Source organism: Zootoca vivipara, chromosome 12 (assembly GCF_965207765.1).
Source record: "Zootoca vivipara chromosome 12, rZooViv2.hap1.1, whole genome shotgun sequence".
Lineage (NCBI taxonomy): Eukaryota > Metazoa > Chordata > Lepidosauria > Squamata > Lacertidae > Zootoca > Zootoca vivipara.
Genome location: NC_142595.1, coordinates 47216161 through 47222070, shown reverse-complemented (window position 1 = coordinate 47222070; position 5910 = coordinate 47216161). Strand labels below are relative to the sequence as shown.

General features: G+C 43.2%; 1 protein-coding gene across 2 annotated transcripts in view; it reads right to left on the bottom strand.

The window, feature by feature from the left end:
* Positions 1-5910, bottom strand: part of LOC118078110 (uncharacterized) — a 101057-nt gene that overhangs the window by 42482 nt on the left and 52665 nt on the right. The window contains exon 1 of one of the 2 annotated variants that reach the window (XM_088655668.1): positions 23-396. The exons of the other annotated variant lie outside the window; for it this stretch is intronic. The gene's annotated coding sequence lies outside the window, so the exon portion shown is untranslated. Of the gene's footprint in view, positions 1-22; positions 397-5910 lie in introns of those variants that run through there. 2 annotated transcript variants of the gene reach the window in all.

Sequence of the window (5910 nt, the reverse complement as noted above, 5' to 3'; positions counted from 1 at the left end):
AAAAGGAAGATATTTGTCTTACCAGAAGTAACGGTGACTGCTGTCCCTTGGCCCCAGTAATCAAAAGCATCGTAGTAGCACAGTTGTACCACTCCTAACTGGGTGTCTGCAAATTCTGTTTCCTTGGTTTGAATTCATGGGTGAAGCTCGCCATGAAGGCAGAGTTATTTTGAGTAGATAATGTGCATTATCTTGATGGACTTTTAAAGCTCCAAAACAAGGCGGCGATCCTATATACACCATGCCAAGAATAAGCCTTGCTGACTTACTTCTGAGTAGAAGTGCATAGGATTGCATTCTAAATAGTGTATTTTGGCAAACTGACATCTGTTGCTCAGCCTTTCAGATTGCTGACCAGAGTACTTTGGAACGCTAAAAATACTTTCCTAGAGTGACCTTCATGAAACTGAGTTAAAGCGGGGGGGTGATGCTCAAGAGACTGGAGAGTGGTGATCAATCATTTACAACAGACAGGGCTTAAGCTGGTTTGGGGGGAGGAGTTCAATAAAATCCAGAAGAAATCATGACATAAATTTACTTGCTATAATTGTGACTTCCTTTCTCCTAGCAGCTGAAATAGTCATAGCATATAATTCACACCACCTTGAGCTCCTTCAGAGAGCAGGGGTATATAAATGAAATAAACAAATGACATAAATAAACAAATTTTCTTCTGAAAGACATGCGAACCCCATTATGTGTGATGTACTTGAGCAAAAGGCACTGGTTGCTGTTTAGTTTGCTCTTGAACCCGTCTTACAAAGGCCTAGATTTTTCTTGGACAATAAAGGCAGCCCAGACAGAGTTCTTGGAAACTGTAGGAGGAATTTTGGGAGATGAAACTGCACCTTTGTAGTCCAGAGGTACAGTTGCACCTGCCAATTTTTCTTCTTCTTCTGTCCAAGGTTTAGGAGCCCTGCCCTCCTGGGTTGTATCTGCCTCCTCCCTCCCTGCCCCCCCCACTAAAAAGAGCAATGTAGCCTGTGTGTCATAAGGACATTGAGAAATAAAGGTAAGACATTCAGAGGGATTAAAACCACCACAGATCATTCTTAGAATTCAAGAAGTCACCAAAACGAAACCACAAAAGTTGCAAGAGTGGAGTAAAGAGAATGAACAGCAACTCTTTTACCTGATGTTTGTCACCAGAGTTTCTTTTCTCCACTCAACAAATTCCCAGCTACACCAGCTGTTTGAGTTTTCCTTCAAGCCTTGCATTTTCATTAGATTGCACATCAGCTAAATCTAACAGGAGATCCATGGTTTTCCCACCTCTCTCTGGCAGCCCTACTCTTTTTCTGATGGAAATACCCTTCTCCCCAAGCTACCATTTGCTCTGAAAATGAAAACTTTGGCCACCTGTTTCAGACACATTTGGACACCAAAACTTTCCATCTCTTGAAAAACACTGATTGGTTCATTTCATGCCTCCAGTTCCCCCAGCCTTCCATTCCCAGTTAGCAGACTGCCTTGGCTAGTCAAAATATCTTGGCAATATCTTTATCATGATAGTCTGGTTTGAGTCAATAAACATAATTAACAATGTACTCTGCAACAGTGGTTAGATAATTATATGTAGATTGATTTACCTGTTAGCTGATGTGTTGTTGTTGTTGTTGTTTAGTCGTTTAGTCGTGTCCGACTCTTCGTGACCCCATGGACCATAGCACGCCAGGCACTCCTGTCTTCCACTGCCTCCCGCAGTTTGGTCAAACTCATGTTCGTAGCTTCGAGAACACTGTCCAACCATCTCGTCCTCTGTCGTCCCCTTCTCCTAGTGCCCTCCAACTTTCCCAACATCAAGGTCTTTTCCAAGGATTCTTCTCTTCTCATGAGGTGGCCAAAGTATTGGAGCCTCAGCTTCACGATCTGTCCTTCCAGTGAGCACTCAGGGCTGATTTCCTTAAGAATGGATAGGATTAGCTGATGTAACAAATGGTATTTCCTTAATACAGTGGTATGTTAAAAACACAGCTTGTTTGCATTGAAATGGCATTTCACAAAAAAATCTAGGTAATAATCTCTAAGAAATTCTTGGAAAGTGTGGCAGAGAGAAAGGGGAAATGATTGTGTGTGTGATGTTGGCAGATAGATAAGGATCCAGGTGGGGGGGACATGAGAGCTGCAGGTATCTCTGAGCCAATAACTGTGGTAGCACAGGTCATAACTCTAAGGGAGAAGATCAATGAGACCACATTTGATGGATCAATAAATGATCATTGCAGAGTTACTTTAGAAAGCAGAAGAGAACACCATTGCATGGTACAGCAAAAGGTTTCCTGCCATTAACCACAAACATTTTTTTTAAAAAACCAACATCTCTAAGAAACATCTGGGCATAGTCTGAAATAGATACGGCTCAAAAGAGCCTGACCACAGACTTTATCTAGAATCTATCATGCTTCCTTTGTATTTTTTTTTAAAGAAGGCTCCAATATGCCCTCTCCTCACCACAGATAATTTGTTCTGTTCCTTTCTAATAGAAATGAAATGATTTCTCCTTTTCATTAGATAACAGCCCAGTTTTGATAGTTTTGTATTGTTTTGAGTCGGGAGATTCGTTTTTGCACCTGAATCCCAATATATGCATTTATTCTGAGAGGTGGTTCAAAAGTACAACAATCACATTGAGAAATAGGGGTCTTCAGATAATTATCAGCATCCTTAACAAACTTCAGCTCCCAGTATTCCTTGGAGGAAGCCAGGGCTTTTTTCAGCCGGAACTTACCAGAACCCTCCAGAACCCAGTCCCAGCACCTCTCAGGTGGGTGCCATTGCCATTATAAAAGAAGAAAGGAGACATTCATGGTGAGTTCCGGCACCTCTTTTCTAGAAGAATAGCACTATGACTATTTAAAGTAGTTTTATATGTCTAGCATTTTGCTTCGAGTAGTGGCAAACCATAAGCCTTTGGGATTTCACAAGCAGCCCGTAAAAGCAGGGAGCATTCAGCTTTCTATCCGCTTGTCAGAGTATACTGCCGTCAAACATGGAGATTCCGTTTAGGCTTTTTTCCTTCAAGAATTTGTCTAATCAGTTAAACTATTGCCAGTCACCATATGTTACGTGGCATGGCAAAGGGCCAGCTGACCAAAGACCTCTGGTCCAATGCCTCTCCTCAACTGGGTGGTGTCTGAGGAATTTCAGATTTCTCAAACATTGGGGTCAGAAATCTAAAACATGAAAAATATCAAAAAATGTAAAAGGGGGGCATTATTATAGCAACACAAAAGCCCCCCCATATTGTTTGAAAGAACTAAAGATAATTCTGAAAGTCGTACCGTAGTAACACATTATTAAGACAATTCCCTCACAGAGCTATAATTCCAAGAGTTCCATGTGAAGAGGGATTGTTTGTTAAATCACTCTGGGAACTATAATTCTGGGAAGGGAATAGGGAACTCCTAACAACTTTCAGAAGGCTGATCGCCGAAGAATTGATGCTTTTGAATTATGGTGCTGGAAGAGACTCTTGAGAGTCCCATGGACTGCTAGAAGATCAAACCTATCCATTCTGAAGGAAATCAGCCCTGAGTGCTCACTGGAAGGACAGATCCTGAAGCTGAGGCTCCAATACTTTGGCCACCTCATGAGAAGAGAAGACTCCCTGGAAAAGACCCTGATGCTGGGGAAGATTGAGGGCACTAGGAGAAGGGGACGACAGAGGACGAGATGGTTGGACAGTGTTCTTGAAGCTACGAACATGAGTTTGACCAAACTGCGGGAGTGCCTGGTGTGCTCTAGTCCATGGGGGTCACAAAGAGTCAGACACGACTAAATGATTAAACAACAAAAACTTTCAGCACCTTTAACAGACTAAACTTCCCAGGATTCTTTGGGAGAAGACATGACTGTTTAAAGTGGTATCATAGTACTTGAAATGTATGGTGTGAAGGTGGCCTTGGGTAGACAAGGTAGCTGAGTACCCTGATTTGTTGAGGCATTTCTTATACCCATCAACATTTTACTTAAAAAATTTATACAATTCATCCAGACAGGCCCCATGTTAAAGGTAGCTAAATGGAACTTTTTCACAGGCAGCACTCATTGGAGTCCCAGATCCAAGGAGCCCCTCCCTTCCTCTCATCCTGCCTCTGAGCTTCCAGAGTTCATCTGCTCAGCTGATGATGCAAACAGAACGCAGGAACGATTGGATCTTTGCTTGATCCAGCCAGTGGCGTCGCTAGCCTTCTGGCTGCCCCCCGCACCTGAGCTGCCCCCTTCAGAGCGGAGCCCGGGGCACCCCGCCCCCCTATTGCAATACCCCTGGATCCAGCAGTTCTTCAGCTCTTTTGATCACCTGCATTACACTGAAGACAAACAGCAATAGGCATCGATCCTTGTTCTTTGTCGCAGTACAGATGCACTTAACGGAGTGGATCTAGAGGCTTCCTCTCTTTATGTCCAAATATGTTTTTGTAGGGGAATGCACCACTGTGCCCCATCCACAATGAGTCAAGCCTTGACAAAAACCATTGTTTTCCTTGTGCATTCTTGAATGTGATGTTTGTGGACACTAATACTTAGCCAGCTCTCAGGACGCACCAGATCAGTCGTTCCAAAGTAATATGCTCAGTTTCGCTGCAGTCTTCTTTGTAAAGTGTGAGTGTAGTCCACCAGCCATGACTCGTAGTAACTGTTTGCTCTCTGAAGATTTTTCGTCGCTCACAAGCAATGTTTTCCTATAGCCCCTCATCATGGTGCCCTTCAGCTGGTGTCTCACTGTGATCCATAGCAGAGCAAAAACCTGTTTCGGGGGGCGGGGGAGGACTGTAGCTATTCTCACCTGTGCATAGATGGGTAACTGATCTCTCAGTTTATGGATCTTTACCTTCAAAACAGACTCAGGCTGAGTAACCTTTTAAATAAAAGCTGCCCTGTAAAGCATATGGCTTTCCTACACATTACCTTTTAATGGAGCAACTATTTTAATAAGACACTGGTGTGAATAGGGCGGCTGCCACAAAGTTTGGCAGTCAGCATACTGCCCTTTCCGAAGGAGCAAGGAAAGAGGAGCCGCAATTAAGTGACAGAGTTGCATCATAATGATTTATGTGTATTATTATTCGTTTCTGGGGATTGTCTTTTGATGCTCTGTGATGGATTTCAGGATGATGGCACTGAAAATCCAGACTTCAGCCTGCCCATTTGAGGGAGGAGCTTTTGGTACCTTCCAGAGAGAGCACCCTCTTTGCCCTTGCACACATCCCAGCAAGCAGTTTTTGTACTGAGATGTAGCACTGTGCCCCCGCTATATTCTCCCACAATGGTTCGTACTAGAACTAAATCCTTTATCGGTGAGTGAGGCAAAGTATCATCGTTTTGGATGTGTTTGTGATACTTCAGCCCTAAGTGATGAATTCTGCCGTGGAAAAAAAACACAGCATGTGATGGTAAATGCTTCTATTATTTACACAAGTCTCTTCTCTTGGCTTATAAAATAAGTCAATCTCTTCATCATCCACAATCCTACACGGGTGGAGATTTTATCAATAGACTCCAATTTTGTATCATCTTGCGATCCTTGGATAAAACAAACAAACAAACAAACAAACAAACAAACAAACAATGTTTCTAGCCCTTACAATTGAACTTTTATTAAGGGTAAAGATCAGAATTAGCTGTAATGGGATTTTAGGAGTGAGGATGTTGATTAGTGTCTGATAATTGCCCTTTCCCTGGGCATTCTGAAATGCCACATGTTGTTGCTGATCATGTTGGTATCCCACTTCCAACAAGGAAGATGGAAGAAGATCCCTCATTTTATCCTCACAACAACTCTGTGAGGCAGGGGCGTAGGGAGACGCTGCGACACCCGGGGCGGCGAATTGCCATACACCCGGGGTGCAGTCTCGCTACGTAACGGCGCATGTGTGTTATGTAATGACGCATGCCTTGTTATGTAGTGCC